The sequence below is a fragment of the Rattus norvegicus genome, chromosome 1, assembly GCF_021556685.1.
Source record: "Rattus norvegicus strain SHRSP/BbbUtx chromosome 1, alternate assembly SHRSP_T2T, whole genome shotgun sequence".
NCBI classification, from domain to species: domain Eukaryota; kingdom Metazoa; phylum Chordata; class Mammalia; order Rodentia; family Muridae; genus Rattus; species Rattus norvegicus.
Window position 1 is genome coordinate 87,203,312 of NC_141534.1, and position 18,769 is coordinate 87,222,080.

The 18,769-nt window shown below is 36.9% G+C and overlaps 1 protein-coding gene, 1 non-coding gene and 1 pseudogene across 2 annotated transcripts in view; 1 reads left to right on the forward strand and 2 right to left on the reverse strand.

Moving 5' to 3' along the window:
- Ncl-ps2 (nucleolin, pseudogene 2) overlaps positions 1–18,769 on the reverse strand; it is a 425,843-nt pseudogene that overhangs the window by 363,185 nt on the left and 43,889 nt on the right.
- LOC148007251 (sulfotransferase 2A2-like) overlaps positions 1–18,769 on the reverse strand; it is a 65,918-nt gene that overhangs the window by 28,118 nt on the left and 19,031 nt on the right. The gene's annotated exons all lie outside the window — the stretch shown is intronic.
- LOC148007253 (U6 spliceosomal RNA) lies at positions 734–840 on the forward strand. The gene has a single exon (XR_015655987.1). It is a non-coding gene; the product is annotated as a U6 spliceosomal RNA (small nuclear RNA).

Here is an 18,769-nt window from a genome sequence, read left to right on the forward strand (position 1 = left end):
GGAAGGAGGCCCATTCTTCCTGTATCTTTTCAGTATGGTACTCAAATTTCTAGCTAGAGCAATAAGACAAGAAAAAGATCAAGTTGGCAAATAAGAAAAACAGATATCCCTATTTACAGGTGATATGCTGGTATACATAAGCGACTCCAAACATTCAACCATAGAATTTCTACAGCTGATAAGCAACTTCAGCCAAGTGAGTGGACATAAAATGAATGCAAACATATCAGTAGCCTTCCTCTATACAAATGATAAATCGGGTGAGAAAGAAAGTAGGCAAATAACACTCTTCATAGTAATCACAAATAAGTTAAAATATCTTAGGATGTCTCAAACAAACATGAAAAAGATCTGTGTCTTCACTAATGTTTTATAGCTGTAAATAGATCATGAACAAGGCAACACTTTAAAAATGACATTTAATTGGGACTGGATTTTCAGGTGTAGAGGTTTAGGCCATTTTCATTAAGGTGAGAACATGATAGCAACCAGGCGGTCATGTTACAGGAGGAGCTAAGAATTCTACATCTTCATCTGAAGTCTGCTTGCAGAACACTGCTTCCATGCATTTAGGATGAGGATCTTAAAGCCCAAATCCAGAAGTACACACACAACCTAACAAGTGCACACCTATTACAACAGTGCCACAGCTTCTAATAGCGTCAAAACTTGCGACAAGCACATACAAACTATAAAAACCTGTATAACGTATGATAAGAACTTCTAGTATCTCGTGCTCGCTTCGGCAGCACATATACTAAAATTGGAACGATACAGAGAAGATTAGCATGGCCCCTGCGCAAGGATGACACGCAAATTCGTGAAGCGTTCCATATTTTTGCAAACCACTGAACTGAGAATAGGACCCCCGTTGAAGGAATCAGAGAAAGAACTGGAAGAGCTTGAAGGGGCTCGGGACCCCATATGTACCACAATGCCAAGCAACCAGAGCTTCCAGGGACTAAGCCACTACCTAAAGACTATACATGGACTGACCCTGGACTCTGACCTCATAGGTAGCAATGAATATCCTAGTAAGAGCACCAGTGGAAGGGGAAGCCCTGGGTCCTGCTAAGACTGAACCCCCAGTGAACTAGACTGTGGGGGGGAGGGCGGCAATGGGGGGAGGGTTGGGAGGGGAACACCCATAAGGAAGGGGAGGGGGGAGGGGGATGTTTGCCCAGAAACCGGGAAAGGGAATAACACTCGAAATGTATATAAGAAATACTCAAGTTAATAAAAAAAATAAATAAATAAATAAATAAAATAAATTATTAAAAAAAAAGAACTTCAAGTATCTCAAGAAAGAAATCAAAGAAGACTTCAGAAAATTGAGAGATCACATAGGATCCTGGATTGGCTTGATTGAAATTATAAAAATGACAACCCTACCAAAAGCAATCTACATATTTAATTTAAACCCATCAAAATCCCACACAATTCTTCAAAGACATGGAAAGAGCGATTCTCAATTTCATGTAGATAAACAAAAAACCAGGATAGTAAAAACAATTATTAACAAAAAAGGACCTCTGAGTGAATCACAATCCCTGACCTCCAGCTGTACTAGAGAGCAACTGTCATAAAAACTCGATGGTGTTATTTCAGAGACAAGTTGATAACTGAAACAAAATTGAAGATCGGGAATTAAAAGAACACACTTATGGTCACTTTACCTTTGACAAAGAAGCCAAAAATATACAGTGGAAAAAAGAAAGCATCTTCAATGAATGGTGCAGGTCTAACTGGCAGTTGGTATGTAGAAAAATTAAAATAGACCCATTCTTTTCTTCTACTGGATATTTGTTTTGTTATATTTCAAATGTAATCTGCTTTCCCAGTTTTGGTTTTCTGTTTATAAACCCCCTATCCTATTCCCCTTCACATTCTTCTGTGAGGGTGCTCCCCTCAACCTCCCACTGCCTCCTGCCTCCCCACTCTGATATTACCCTACACTAGGGGGTCCAGCCTTGGTAGAACCAAGAGCTTTATCTCCCACTGATGCACAACAAGGCCATTATCTGCTACACATGCAGATAGAGACATGGCTCTGTCCATGTGTACTCTTTGGTAGGTGGTTAATTCCCTGGGAGCTCTGATTGGTTTGTATTCTTGTTCTTATGGCATTCCAAGCCCCTTCAGCTCCTTCAATCCTTTCTCTAACTCATTCAATGGGACCCCATTCTCAGCTCAATGGTTGGCTGCTAGCATTAGGCTCTGTTTATTTCATGCTTTGGCAGAGAATCCTCAGGAGACAGCTATATCAGTCTCCTGGTGGCATGTACTTCTTGGCATCAGCACAAGTATCTGGGTTTGATTGGTTTAGACTCATTTTTATCTCACTGTACAAAGCTCAAGTTCAAGTGGATCAAGGACTTCAACATAAAACAAATTACACTGAATCAAATAAAAATCTAGTTATGAAAGAGCCTTGAACACATTGGCACAGTAGAAAATTTACTAAATATAATTCCAGCAGCTCATGCTCTAAGATCAAGAACTGATAAATTGAACCTCATTAAATTAGAAAGCTTATGTAAAGCAAAGTATACAGTCAATAGGACAAAGCATCAATAAACTGATTGAGAAAAATATCTTCAGTAAAACCACAGCTGATAGAGAGCTAATATCCAACATAAAAAGAACTCAAGAAGCTAACTTCCAAAACTCAAACAACCCAATAAAAATGGGGTGTAGAACAAAAGAGAGAATTCACAACAGAGGAACCTTGAATGGCCAAGAAGCACTTAAAGAAATATTCACAAAGCAGGTCTCAACAGATAGAAGCAGTTTGAAATAATCCCTTGCACCCTATCTGATTGCAATTGACTAAATAACAGCAAAAACAACAGAAAGTCCACATAAACATGAAAGGTGAACAATGCTGTAATCAATGATAACTTTGTCAAGGGAAAATAAAAAAGAAAGAAATTGGAACGTTTTAGAATTTAATGAGAATGAAGGCACCACATATTATAATTTATCAGACACCATGAAAGCAGTGGTAAGCAGAAAACTCAGAGTTCTATGAACCTCCAAAATGAAACTGGAAAGTACATACACTAACAGCTTGACTGCACACCTGACAGCTCTAAAACAAAAATAAGCTAATACACCCAAAAGGAATAGAGGCCATGAAATAATCAAACTAAGAGCAGAAATCAACCAAGTAGAAAAAAAAGAAATATTCAAAGAATCAACAAAACCAGGTGGTGGTTCTTTGAGAAAATCAACAAGATAGATAAACTGTTAGCCAAACTAACTTGAGGGCAGAGAGACACTATAGAAATTAAGAAAGTCAGAAATTAAATTGGAGACAAAGCAAAAGAAACTGAGGAAATACAAACAATTATCAGATCCTATTGCAAAAGGCTATATTCAACAAAACTGGAAACTGTGGATCAAATGAACAATTTTCTAGACAGATACCAGGTACCAAAGTTAAATCAGGATCAGATAAACCATCTGAGAAGTTCCGAAACCCCTGAAGGAAGAGAAGCTCTAATGAAAATTCTCCCAACCAGAAAACCACCTAGGACCAGATGGATTTAATGCAAAATTCTATTAGACCTTCAAAGAAGACCTACTACCAACAATTTTATAAATATTCCAAAAAAACAGGAACAGAAGGAATACTGTTCAATTTGTTCTATAAAACCATAATTATGCTCATACCTAACCACACAAAAACCCAACAAAAAAAGAGAACTTGAGACCAATTTCCCTTTATAATATTGTTGCAAAAATATTCAATTATATTTAAACAAATGAAATCCAAAACACATCAAAACAATTATTCATGATGATCAAGGAGGCTTCATCTCAGGGATGCAAGAATGCTTCAATATACAGAAATCCATCAGTGTAATCCACTATGTGAAGAAAATCAAAGGAAAAAAAAAACACATGATCATCTCAATTGAGGCTAACAAAGCATTTGTCAAAATTCAACACCCCTTCATAATAAAGGTCATGGAAAGATCAAAAATTCAAGGCCCACATGGAAACATACAAAATGCAATATATACAAGCCAGGAGCCAACATCAAACTAAATTGAGGAAACATTGAAACAATCCCACTAAAACAGGGACTATACAAAGCTGTCTACTCTTTCCCTACCATTTAGTATAGTACATGAAATCTTAGTTAGAGCCATTAGATAACACAAAAGAGATCAAAGAAATACAAATTGGAAAAAAAGAATTAAAAATATCACTATTCGTAGTTCATATGACAGTATACTTAAGTTACCACAAAATTCCCCCAGAGAATTTCTAAACATAATAAACAATTTCAGCAATGTGACTGGATATAAAATTAACTCAAAAAAAACCCCAAAAATGACAAATAAGTTGAGAAAGAAATTAAGGAAGTGACACCCTTCAAAATAGCCACAAATAATGTAGATGCCTTGGTGTGACTCTAATCAAGCAAGAGAAAGATTTCTATGACAAGAACTCCAAGCCTCTGAAGAAAAAGAATTGAACATGATATCAGAAGAAGGAAAACTATTCATGCTCATGGATTCACAGGATGAATATACTGAAAACTGCAATCCTTCCGAAAGCAATCTACCCACTCAGTGCAATCTCCATCAAAATTCCAACTCAATTATTCAAAGAGTTAGAGCAATTTTCAAATTCACTTTGAATAACAAAAAACCTTAGATACAAAAAATCTATTTTCAACCATAAAAGAACTTTTAGGGTAATCACCATCCTTGACCTCCGACTGTATTACAGAGCAATCATGATATAAAATCCATTGTTTTGGTTCACAGACAGGCAAGTAGATCAATGGAATAGAATTGAAGACCCAGAAATAAACCCACACACCTATGGCCACTTGATCTTTGACAAAGGAGCTAGTACCATCAAGTAGAAAAAAGACAGAATTTTCAACAAATGGTGCTGGTTCAATTGGAAGTCAGCATGCACAAGAATGCAAATCAATCCATTCTTTATTCTGTACAATGCTCAAGTACAACTGAATCAAGGACCACCAAATAAAACCAAATACATTGTAACTAATAGAACAGAAATTGAGGAAGAGACTTGAACATATGGGCACAGGAGAAATTTTCCTGAATAGAACACCAATGACTTATGCTTTAAGATTAAGAACCAACAAATAGGACTTTATAAAATTGCAAAACTTATGGAAGACAGATGACAGAATGACAACCAACAGATTAAGAAAAGATCTTACCAAGCCTATATCCATTAGAGGGCTAATATCCAATATATACGAGGAACTCAAGAAGTTAGACACAAACCAAATAAACCTATTTAAAAATTGGCTACAAAGCTAAACAGACAGTTCTTAACTGAGATACGTGAAATAACCATGAAGCACCTAAAGAAATTTTCAATATCCTTAGTCAACAGGGAAATGCAAGTAAAAACCCCTTATATTCTACCTCACAGCAGTCAGAATGGCTAAGATTAGAGACTCATGTGAATGCAGATGCTGCCAAAGCTGTGGAGAATGAGGAACAATCCTCCATTGTTGCTGGGATTGAAAGCTGGTACAACCACTCTGGCAATCGGTCTCGAAGTTCCTCTGAAAATTGAACATAATGCTACTGATAACAGCTATACCACTCCTGGGCATATACCTAAAAGAAGCTCCAACATTTAAGAAGTCCACATGCTCCACTATGCTCATAGCAACATTTTTTATAATAAACAGAAACTGAAAAGAATCCAGATGTCCTTCAACAGAGGAATGGATACAGAAAATTCACAACACATGAAGTTCAAGAAGAAGGAAGACCAAAATATGGATGCTTTTGTTCTCCTTTGTAGGCACTACAAAATACAGTGGGAAATACATGGAAAAATACTGGAGGAGAGAATGAAAGAAAGGCCATTGAGAGATTTCCCCACCTGGGGATACATCCCATCTATAGCTACAAACCCAGTCACTATTGCTGATGCCAAGAAGTACTTGCTGACAGGAGCCAGATATGAATGTCTTCTGAGAGGCTCTTCTAGAGCCTCACTGACACAGACGAGGATGCTTGCAGCTAATCTTCAGACTGAACACAGGAACCCCAATGGAGGATTTGGAAAAAGGAATGAAGTAGCTGAATGAATTTGTAAGCCCATAGGACAAACAACAATATCAATCATTCAGAACCCCTAGAGCTCACAGGGTCTAAGACCACCAACCAAAGAATACACATGTAGGGACCCATGGCTACAGATGCATATGTACAGATGATCTCATTGTCCAGCACCAATAGGTGGAGAATCCCTTGGTTGTGTAAAGGCTCATTTCCCCAGTGTGTGAGAATGGCAGGGTGATGAGCTGAGAGTGGGTTGGTAGGAGGGCAAGCATCCTAATAGAAGCATGGTGTCAGGGGATGATAGAGGGGGAAACCATAAAAGGGGATAACATTTGATATTTAAGTACATAAAATATCCAATAAAAAATTCCAATCAAAGAAAAATAAAATGTAACATATATTGTGAGGCTTTACAGAGTGTTTTTGACTATATATAAACATATATATATATGCATATATATACATATATATATTCATTTTATAGATTTTGGATATCATTAATTTTGGTATATTTTACTTTATTTAAAGTTACTTTACGAAAAATTTAATAAATTTTATAATATTATTTTTAAAATTGTAATAAAAATATGGGGAAAAACTGGTGGGAGTACATAGTCACACAGTAACTATTGAAATCACTGGGTATTTTACTCATAAACCCTGAAAATATATTTTATTGGACCCAATTATGAAATATTAAGTATATACAAAAACTACTTAGGTTTATAGTACTATATCTTGGTGTATATTATTATGTACTTAGGTGTATACTACTTACTTAGATATATACCACTATATACTTAGGTGTATACTACCAAACCAAAGAATACACATTATTCTATACTTAGGTGTATTATACTACATTCATGGGTGTACATTTTTATATACTTAGGTGTGTTATACTACATTCATGGGTGTATGTTACTATGTAGCTAGGTGTATACTCCTACACACCTAGGTATTTACTAGTAACAAGTAGTTGAAAATCTGTGCTAATTTCAACTCAACTCACAGTAGCTTGGAAACACGTTCAGCCTATGTGCCCATCAACTAAAAAATAGATAATGAAATTGTGATGTGCAAACATAATAAAATTACATTCAGCTATAAGAATGAATCTATGAGCTTCTTAGGAAACTAAATGTAAGTGAAAAATGTACTTAATGAAGTAACACAGGGAAAGATAGACAAGTTGTATATATTCTCTGTCATATGAGCATTCTAGATAAATTCTTAGTGAGTTTAATCTGAAGTTCACATAAAGGACAGAAATCTAGAAAGGGGCCATTAGAAGGAGAACAAGAACAAAATACCTAAGGAAAGAGAGATACAAAAATACTTATAAAATGGAATGGAGGGAATGAATATGAGAATGAGGTGGTTTATGAAATATGGGGTAGTAAGATGAAGGATAATTAATCAAAACCAAGAATATATGAAGATGCATTATGGAAACTCATTATTTTGTAAGCTCATTAATATATTAGTCAAGGCACCTTTCATAGGTAGAAAATGCTGCTTGTAGAAGTTATAGGTTGGTAAATGAAAACTTTATTGCTAGTGTTGGGGAATCTCCCTAGGAGTGATTGCCTGAAAATGCCTGAGTATCCAAATATTAAAGGCAATTTTCATTTTTGTCAGGCCCACAAAAATTAGTTTGTAATATCCATTACTAAAGATATACTTATATACTAGTCAGGAGATAGAGAAAGCAAACTGTGAGGACCTGATGGATTCTGCCTGTACCCACAACTGAACTGAACGAGTCCTACAGGTCCCTTGCACCAAATTGCCATGGAAGAGAGAGTTGGACCCTCAGAAATGTGGAAAATCATGAGACCTCAGGAGAGACCTCCACTTCTGTTCACATTCCTAGCCCAAGAGTAACATGGCTAATGGCCTCTGGATACAGGAATATAGGAGCAGTTGGTAGCAGGAACCTACTGGTTATTTCTGCCTGTGCCTGAAACTGACCTGGACCAGTCCCAGCAGCCTCCTGTACCCAAATCCCATGGGGGAAAGAGCTGGTCTCGCAGAAGTGCAGACAATCATGATACTTCAGGGGAGACTGCCACTTCTGCTCACATCCCTGACCCAAGAGGGACAGCCTAGTTCCCTCTGTGAATTCTGGTCACAGGATCGTATGAGCAGTCAGGATCAGGAACCTTAAGGTTTCTGCCTATGCTGAGAGGTGGAAGCCAATCACCAGCAACTCCTACACACCTGAGAGAAGAGGTAAGAACAACTCTTCTGCACTTAGCAACCTGCCTGGAGGCTTCAGGTCACATAAACACAGGAGCAGCTCTCTGCTCCCAGTTGAAAGAAAACCGGTCTACATGACTGCTGAAACACAGGCCTACAGGAGGGTCAAGCTGCTGTCAGAGACAACAAAACAAGCTAACACCAGAGACAAACTGATGGAGAGAGACAAGTACAGGAAGTAAAACAACAGCAACCAAGACTACTTGGCATCATCAGAGGCCAGTTCTCCCACCAAAGAAAATATTGGATATCCCAACACACCTTCAAAGAAAGATTTCTATTTAAAATCACATCTCAAGATGCTGATAGAGGACTTTAAGAAGAACATTAATAAGTCCCTTAAAGAAATATACGACAATACAGGTAAATAAGTAGAACACCTTAAAGAGGAAACACAAAAATCCCTTAAAGAATTACAGGAAAACACAACCAAACAGAAGGATTGAAGAAAACCATCCAGGATTTAAAAATGGATAAAGTGAAACAATAAAGAAAGCACAAAGGAAGACAACTCTGGAGATAGAAAACCCAGGAAAGAGATCAGGAGACATAAGTGCAAGCATCACCAACAGAATACAAGACATTTATGAGAAATTCTCAGGGGCAGAATCACCATTTAAAACATTGACACAATCATCAAAGATAATATAAATGCAAAAGGCTTCCAACCAAAAGCATCCAGGAAATCCATAACACAGTGAAAAGATTAAACCTAGGGATAATAGCTATAGAAGAGAGGAAAGATTCCCACATAAAGAGCTAGTAAATATCTTCAACAAAATTATAGAAGAAAACTTCCCTAACCTAAAGAAAGAGGTTCCCATTAACATACAAGAAGCCCACAGAACTCAGAATAGATTGAACCAGAACTGTTGTTATTAGGTCTTCAAAATAGTTATTAGGTCATAAAATAATTAAAACACCAAAGGCACAAAATAAAGAATATTAAAAGCAGTGCGGGAAAAATGTCAAGTCATGAAAAAAGGCAGACCTAACACACTGATACCATACTTCTCACCAGAGACTATAAAATTCAGAAGATCATAAGGCAGAAGTCATACAGACTCTAAGAGAACACAAATGCCAGCCCAGACTAGTATAGCCACCAAAATTCTGAATTAGCATAAATGGAAAAACCAAGATATCCATGACAAAAGCAAATTTCTACAAAATCTTTCTACAAATTCAGCCCTACAAAGAATAATAGATATAAAACTCCAACATAAGGAAAGAAACTACACCATAGAAAAAACAAGAGAGTAATCTCCTTACAAAGAATCCAAAAGAAGAGATACACACAAACATAATTCTACCTAAAAGAAGAAGAACAACAAAAAAACCCAAAAAATAGCAATCATTCTACTTTTTCTTAATCTTTATTAACATGAGTATTTCTTATTTACATTTCGAATGTTATTCCCTTTCCCGGTTTCTGGGCCAACATCCCCCTAACCCCTCTCCCTCCCCTTCTATATGGGTGTTCCCCTTCCCATCCTCCCCCATTACCACCCTCCCCCCAAACAATCATGTTCACTGAGGGTTCAGTCTTGGCAGGGCCAAGGGCTTCCCCTTCTACTGGTGCTCTTACTAGGCTATTTATTGCTACCTATGAGATTGGAGCCCAGGGTCAGTCCATGTATAGTCTTTGGGTAGTGGGTTAGTCCCTGGAAGCTCTGGTTGGTTGGCATTCTTGTTCATATGGGGTCTCAAGCCCCTTCAAGCTCTTCCAGTTCTTTTCTGATTCCTTCAACGGGGGTCCCATTCTCAGTTCAGTGGTTTGCTGCTGTCATTCGCCTATGTATTTGCTGTATTCTGGATGTGTCTCTCAGGTGTGATCTACATCCGGTCCTGTCAGCCTGCACTTCTTTGCTTCATTCATCTTATCTAGTTTGGTGGCTGTATATGTATGGGCTACATGTGGGGCAGGCTGTGAATGGGTGTTCCTTCTGCCTCTGTTCTAAACATTGCCTCCCTATTCCCTCCCAAGGGTATTCTTGTTTCCCTTTTAAAGAAGGAGTGAAGCATTCACATTGTGGTCATCCTTCTTGAGTTTCATGTGTTCTGTGCATCTAGGTTAATTCAAGCATTTGGGCTAATAGCCACTTATCAATGAGTGCATACCATGTGTGTTTTTCTGTGATTGGGTTACCTCACTCAGGATGATATTTTCCAGTTCCATCCATTTGCCTATGAATTTCATAAAATCATTGTTTCTACAAAATCTTTCTACAAATTCGGTCTTACAAAGGATAATAGATAGAAAACTCCAACATAAGGAAGGAAACTACACCATAGAAAAAACAAGAAAATAATCTCCCTACAAAGAATCCAAAAGAAGAGAGACAGAGAAACATAATTCCACCTAAAAGAAGAAGGACAACAAAAAAAAGAAAGAGAAAACAATCAGAAGATAGCAATCATTATTGCTTAATATCTCTTAACATCAATGGACTCAATTCCCAAATTAAAAAACATAGACTAAGAGACTGGATATATTAAAAGGACCCAGAAATTTGCTGCATGCAGGAAACACACCTTAGTTAGAAAGGCAGGCACTATCTCAAAGTAAAAGGCTGGAAAACAAATTTCCTAGCAAATGGTCCTAAGACAAAAGCTGGGGTAAACATTCTAATATAGAGTAAAAACAACTTTTAAGTAAATGTTAGCAAAAATATGAGGAAAGACACTTCATACTCATCAGAGGAAAAATCCACCAAGATGAACTCTCAATCCTGAATAATTATACTTCAAATGCAAGAACAAATTCATTCATGAAAGAAAGTTTAATAAATCTCAAAGCCCACATTGCACCTCACACGATAATAGTAGGAGAATTCAATGTCCCACTCTCATCAATGGAAAGACCATAGAAAGAGAAAATAAACACAGACACAGTTAATATAATAGAAGTTATGAACCAAATGGATTTAACAGATATTTATAGAATATTTCATCCTAAAACCAAACAATATGACTTCCTCTCAGCACCTTATAATACCGTCTCAAACATTGACCCTATAATTTGTCAAAAAATATGACTAAACAGATACAAGTAGATTTAAATAATCCCATGCATCCTTCAGATCAAGACAGACAAATATAACTACAGAAAGCTCACATACTTATGGAAGTTGGACTACGTTCTACTCAGTGATAACTTGGTCAAGGAAGAAGTAAAGAAAAAATTAAAGACATTTTAGAATTTAATGAGACTGAAGGTACAAGATATCCAAACTTATAGGACACAAGGAAAGCAATGCTAAGAGGAAAACTCATATCTGAGTGCCTCCAAAAAGAAACTAGAGAGAGCATACATTAGCAGCTTGGGCACACAACTAAAACCTCTAAAACAGAAGAGGAAAATACAGCCAATAGGAGTAGAAGGTAGGATATAATCAAACTCAGGGTTGAAATCAACCAAATAGAAAAAAAAAAGAAGTATAAAAAAAACACCAAAAGCAGGAGCTGCTTCTTGGAGAAAATCAACAACATAGAAAAGCCTTTAACCAGAATAACCAGAGGAAAAAAGAGGGTATCCAACTTAATAAAATCAGAAATGAAAAGGGAGACAATATAAGAGAATCTGAGGAAATTCAAAAAAATCATCAGAACCTACTACAAAAGTCTATAATGAACAGAACTGGGAAATCTGGATGAAATGGTCAATTTTCTGGACAAATATCAGGTACCAAAGTTAAATCAGGCTCAGATAAACCATCTAAACAATCCCATATCACCTAAATATATAGAAGCAATTATTAAAATTCTCCCAAACAAAAAGAGCCCAGGACCAGATGAGTTTAATGAAGAAATCTACCACATTTCCAAAGAAGACTACATACCAATACTGTCCAAACTATTCCACACAATAGAAATATAAGGAGCACTACACAATTGCTTCTATGAAGTCACAAGTACACTTGTACCTACACCACACAAAGACTCAACAAAAAAGAGAAATTCAGACCAATTTTCCCTATGAATATCGACAAAAAATACTCAAAATTCTCACAAACCGCATCCAAGAACACATCAAAACAATCTTACATCATGATCAAGTAGGCTTCATCCCAAGGATGCAGGAATGCTTCAATATACAGAAATGTATCCGCATACCCAGCTATGTAAAAAAAAAAAACTCAAAGAAATAAATGCATGTTCATTTTACGAGTTGCTGAGAAAGCATTTGACAAAATTCAACAACACCCCTTCATGATAAAAGTCCGGGAAAGATCAGGAATTCAAGGCCTATAAGTATACATAGTAAAAGCAATATACATCAAACCAGTAGCCAACATTAAACAAAATGAAGAGAAACTTGAAGCAATCCCACTAAAGTTAGGGACTAGATAAGGCTCCCCACTCTCTCCCTACTTATTCAATATCATACACAAAGTCCTAGCCAGAGCAATCAGAAAACATAGGACAAAGGGATACAAATTAGAAAGTAAACTGTCAAAATATCACTATTTGCAGATGACATGATAGTACAGTTAAGTGATCTCAAAAGTTCCACCAAAGAACTACTAAGCAGGAAAAAAAATTCAGGAAGTGGTTGGGTATAAAATTAACTCAAACAAATCAGTAGCCTTCCTCTACTTAAAAGATAAATAGGCTGAGAAATAATTAAGGAAATGACACCCTTCACAATAATCACAAATAACATAAAACACATATGTGTGACTCTTAACAAACACGTGAAAAATCTGTATGACAAGAACTTCAAGTCTCCAAAGAAATAAATTGAAGAAGATCTCAGAAAATGGAAAGATCTCCCATGTTCATAGATTGGCAGAATTAATATATTAAAAATGGTCACTTGCCAAAATCAATCAACACATTGAATGCAATTCCAATCAAAATTTATACTCAATTATTCATACAGTTAGAAAGAGCAATTTGCAACTTCATTTGGAATATCAAAAGATCCAGGATAGCAAAAAATAAACTAAACAATAAAAAACTTCTGGGGGAATCGCCATCCCTGACCTCAAGCAGTATTACAGAGCAATAGTGATGAAAAGTGTACGGTATTACTACAGAAACATGCAGGTACATCAGTGGAATAGAAATGAAGACCCTCACCTATAGTCACTTGCTCTTTGACAAAAAGCTAAAAGTATCCAGTGGGGATAAAAAAGATAGCATCATCAACAAATGGTGCTGGATCAAGTGGAGGTCAGAATGTAGAAAAATGTCAATCTAACCATACGTTTCACCTTGTACAAAGCTTAACTACAAGTGGATCAAGGACTTCTAGATAAAACAAGATACACTTAAACTAATAGAAGAAAAAAGTGGGGCAGAGCCTCGAATGCTTGGGCACTGAGGAAAATTTCCTGAACAAAACAAAGATGACTTATGTTCTTAGATCAAGAATCAACAAATGGGACATTATAAAACTGAAAAGCTTCTATAAGTCAAAGGAAACTATCATTAAAAGAAAGTGGCAACCATCAGATTGTGAAAAGTTCTTTACCAATCCTACATCCAATAGAGGACTATTAGACAAAATATACAAAAAACTCAAGAAGTTAAACTCCAAAGAGCCAAAAAACCCTACTAAAATGGGATACAGAGCTAAACAATGAATTATCAGCTGAGGAATAGTGAATGGTTGAGAAGTGCCTAAAGAAACATTCAAAATCCTTATTCATCAGAGAAATGCAAATCAAAACAACCCTGAGATTTCACCTCACACCAGTCATAATGGCTAAGATCATGAACTCATGTAACAAAAGATGCTGGCAAGGATACTGAGAAAGAGGAACACTCCCCAATTGTTGGTGGAATTGCAAACTGATACAACCACTCTGGAAATCAGTCTGGAGGTTCCTCAGGATATTGGACATTGCACTACCTGAAGACACAGGTATATCTCTCCTGGACACATACCTAAATGTTGCTCTAACATACAACAGGGACACAGCTTCACTACATTCATACTGCCTTATTTATTATTGCCAGAAGCTGGAAAGAACCCAGATGCCCATCAATAGATTAATGGACACAGAAATGTAGTCCATCTACAAAATGGAATACTATTCAGTTGTCAAAGAAAATGACTTTATAAAATTCATAAGCACGTGGATGGAACTGGGCAATATCATACTGAGTGAGGAAACCCGATCACAAAATACACACATGCTATGCCCTCACTGATAAGTGGATATTAGCCCAACAGTTCGAATTACCCAGGATACAACCACAGACTACAGGAACCTCCAGAACAAGGATCAGGAAAGTGGATGATTCCATCCTTTTTAAAAGATGGAACAAAAATATTCATAGGAGGGGATATGGAGAAAAAGTTTGCAGCAGAGTCTGTAGGAATGGCTATTCATAGCCTGGCCCACCCAGATATACAGCCCAATTATATACAGTCACCAAAACTGAAATCAAGAAATGCATGCTTACAGGAGCCTGATATTGTTGTCTCCGTAGAGGCTCAGCCAAAGCATGTCAAATAAAGAGGTGAATGCTAGCAGCAGACCATTGGACTGAGAACTGGTTCCCCTTTGGCATTATTAGGGAAAGAATTGAAGTAGCTGAAAGGGACTGCAACCCCATAAGAACAACAATACCAACCACGCAGAGCTCCGAGAGGCTAAACCACTACCCATAGAAGACAAATTATCAGACCCATCACTCCAGCTGCATATGTAACAGAAGATGGCATTGTTGGGCAATAATGAGAGGAGAAACACGGTCCTGTTGGACCCCCCAGTGCAGAAGAATGTCAGACAGGTTTGAATTGGGGTGGTTAGGGAAGGGTAAAACCCTCCTAGAAGGAGACAAGGATGGAATTGGGGCTTATGGCCAGCAAACCGGAAATGTGAATAACATTTGAAATGTAAATTAAAAATAGTCAATAAAAAAAGAGAAAGAAAGCTGGGCGTAGGTTGGATTATGTCATCCTGTCAAGTAGCCCTCACAATAGTAGGCAGGCTGATATTAGGTGATTGTCTGTGGGATGATGTCATTATACAGGTGAAGGCAGCTAAAAGATAGAACGAGGCCTGTCATTGGATGAGAAGGAAAAATGTATGGGAACAAAGTTTGAGGGAAGAAGAGGAGATTGGAATGGGAAGGCAGAGAAGCAGCCACGAGAACATAGAGGGAGATGTTAAGATTCTACTCAGTACGTTACAAGTTGTTATGAATTTTCTTAAGGAATGAATGGGTATGGGTCTTTGTATGTTTGGGAGGCAAATATATGTCATCAATTGGATAAGAGGTTATTGTGTTATGCATTCTTTATTGTGGTGATATGGGTTTGGGAGAATGTCAGGCAGCAGAGACACTGGGCTGTCACAGAGTTGGGATATATATTTCTAGCATGGTGAAGACTGGCTTTGGAACTAGATGGATACATAGACTGTTGACAGGCTCAGAGAGAGGCCTTCAGCAGTGTTTAATAGGATGGAGCAGAGCAGGAAAGACAAAGACGTTTGCTTTGCTGACTGAGATTAACTTATCTATCAGATATCTAGGGACACCATGGTGCTGAATCTAGTGGGGGTAAAGGCAGCATATTATTTTTTTAAATTTCACAGCAGCTGATGGCACCCAATGTTTATATTATTACTCTGGAAGAGAGTGCAAAATGGCAAACAAACCTGCTAGATGAGAATCCACTAGTAATCCTAAGAGTTGAGAGAAAGTTTTGTTTTCTACATAAGAGGAGTCCAGCACCATGTTGAATCATGTGAGCTCAATCCTCAAGCTCAGGAATTTAAGCAAAGAAACAGAAACGGGCTGGGCTGGCAGGCTGTGTAGGTCGACTGCTGTGTGATAAGGAGTTACAGCTCAGAGAGTTAAAGATAAAACCTGCTTTTGAAAGAAAGTCTTTCAGGATACTCATATACCTCCTAATGTCTCTCCACAGGAATTTTGGGTTGAAATCCTAGTTAGACAAGTTACTTCTTAATGACAGGCATTAATTAGAAGGTGATTTAGTTTGTTTTAAGAAAAGTACAGAGATTAGCCAAATCACATTGGGATTTTCATCCACAGTTCAGAACTTACATAGGGAAAGATTAGTCACTGACTTCAAGAAGAGAATTGTGATATTTCAAAGGTATTAAGGTTAAATAAACATCTGAGGCTCCAGGTAGAGAGCTTGACAGATTGATATATTTGGTGGCAATATCCTGGTTTAATAAGTTGATTATGGATATTGTAGTTAATAGGTGTTTAGTTTGTTTTATGAATTATGCCACTAAAGGCCATATGGCTTGTTGATGCCAGTTAGCAAGTGTCTGTGGTTATTTTTGACATTGACCACAACAGGAAGCTCAGATTCTCTTAACATGTGCTCCACAGAATTTTGGGTTAATTTCCTAATGTGACAGATTACAAAAGACTACCAAGCTCATATACTATTTTTAGCTTACTTCCTTTTTAAAAAACGCTTAATCTTCATAATGTACTTGACTTTGAGTTTTATGGTTATATTATTACTCTGGAAGAGAGGGAAGATACAAACTTTCCTGTTTGGAGACTAAGAAGCACATTATTATGGGAAAATGGTTTTGTTTTTGTGTTTTTTTAAAGTCTGATTAGGCTCCAGAAACCTCAGAGAGTTATAATGATCAGATTTGAGAGAGGGAGATGTCCTGAAAAATTAGATTCAAGAGAATCAAACAAAAAGATATCTCTATTCTAAACATTTGTGTTGAGAATTATCTTTTGCAAAATGTACCTACTTGGATTCCTGGTCTCAAGGACTTTCACATTGATCCAGGCAAGACCCACATCTGGCTATAATATTTGCTTTATTATTTCTACCTCCTACCCACAAGGATATCTCAACACCAACATACAACTTGAAAAGTTGTTGAAGAGTTATTACTCTAATTCTCTGGACTTTAGGGGGGCTGAAAGTGGTTATTCTAAGGTTGTTTTATGAGGAATTTAGAAATGGTTGTAATTTAACAGGGAGGAATTGGCTAGTTTGAGTTGTACAGTCATAATCTCATTTGGTAACTAAGCTAAAATCATATCTTTGCTTGGTATAGATTTTATTAGTTAAAAAAGTTTAAAAGTAAAAGGATTAAAGTCATTCCTTCTATTGATGCCATTACAAATTTCTGAATTGATTACATATGTGAATTAAGAGCCAAATAGCAAGTTTATATCTCTAAGTATGTTAGAATAATTTCAAGATAATAAGATAATTAACAGAAAATATTCCAGATTAACTTATATAGATAGATGGTTTTCAAAAATGACAGAAATCCACAAAATAAGAGATTTAAAGTTATTTATATTTTGTTGAGACATATCTGCCCTTAGGATTTCCCATTTGACAGTTTTAATGAATAAATTGAGCATCTCAACCTCCAGGTGTGAAAATGCTTTATGGCTGGGTAACCACTGGGAAGAAACTGTCTGTTTCATCTTCAGAGTATACTGTCCAGAATGGGACACCTTATGCAGAATAGTTCTTGACTGATAATCTCTATCAAGCCAAAATTGTCAGCCCTTCGAGGATTCTGCATGTCAAGAGTTTGTCAGTTGATTTTGGGCAAGAAGGCTAAAGACTTGCACTCACATGCTGCTAACATAGGACTGTGCTAGTGGAGATTTGTCTCTATGGTCTCTAAATTCTGGAAACCATCTTAGGCTTCCTATATCTAAGGTATTTGGTCATACTCAGATTTCTGACAGGGTTGAAGACTGATTTAAATCTCATAGTTTATCAGGCTGTTTAACTCTGAAAGCACATATTTTGTTAGATAGTTATCAGATACTATACAAGGTAGCCAGGCTATAAATAGGTTTTAAGCCTTTCTTTAGCTGCAATGGATAATTAAATGTTCTGTTTAACTAATAATGTATTGAACTCGGTGTTAGATATATTTTATGATTTAAATTACAAAATGATAATGGTTGTACTCAGCTTATATTTGAGAGAAAAGGTTTTGCTAATTAGACAAAAATGGTGAAATGTAGGATGATGTCACTATGCAGGTGTAGGCATGTACAAGATAGAATGAGGTCTGTCATTGGGTGAGTAGGAAGGATGGGTGGGAGAAAAGTTTGAGGGAAGAGGAAGATACTGGAACGGGTAGACAGAAAGCAGCCAAGAGAACATGGAGGCAGATGTTAAGATTCTACTCTGTATGTTACAGGTTGTTATGAATTTTCTTAAGGGATGAATGTGTATGGGGCTTTGTATATTTGGGTGGTCAATTACCTCTCATCAATTGGATCAGAGATTATTGTGTTATCTGTTCTTTCTTTTGGCGATTTGAGTTTGGGAGAATGTCTGGTAGCAGAGACACTGGTTTGCCATGCAATTAAGATGTATATTTCTGGAATGGTGAAGGCTTCTTTGGGCACTAGATGGGTAGAGAGATTATTGACAGGCTCAGAGAGAGGCCTTTGTCAGTGTGCTATGGGATGTAGCAGAACAGAGTAGACACTTTCCT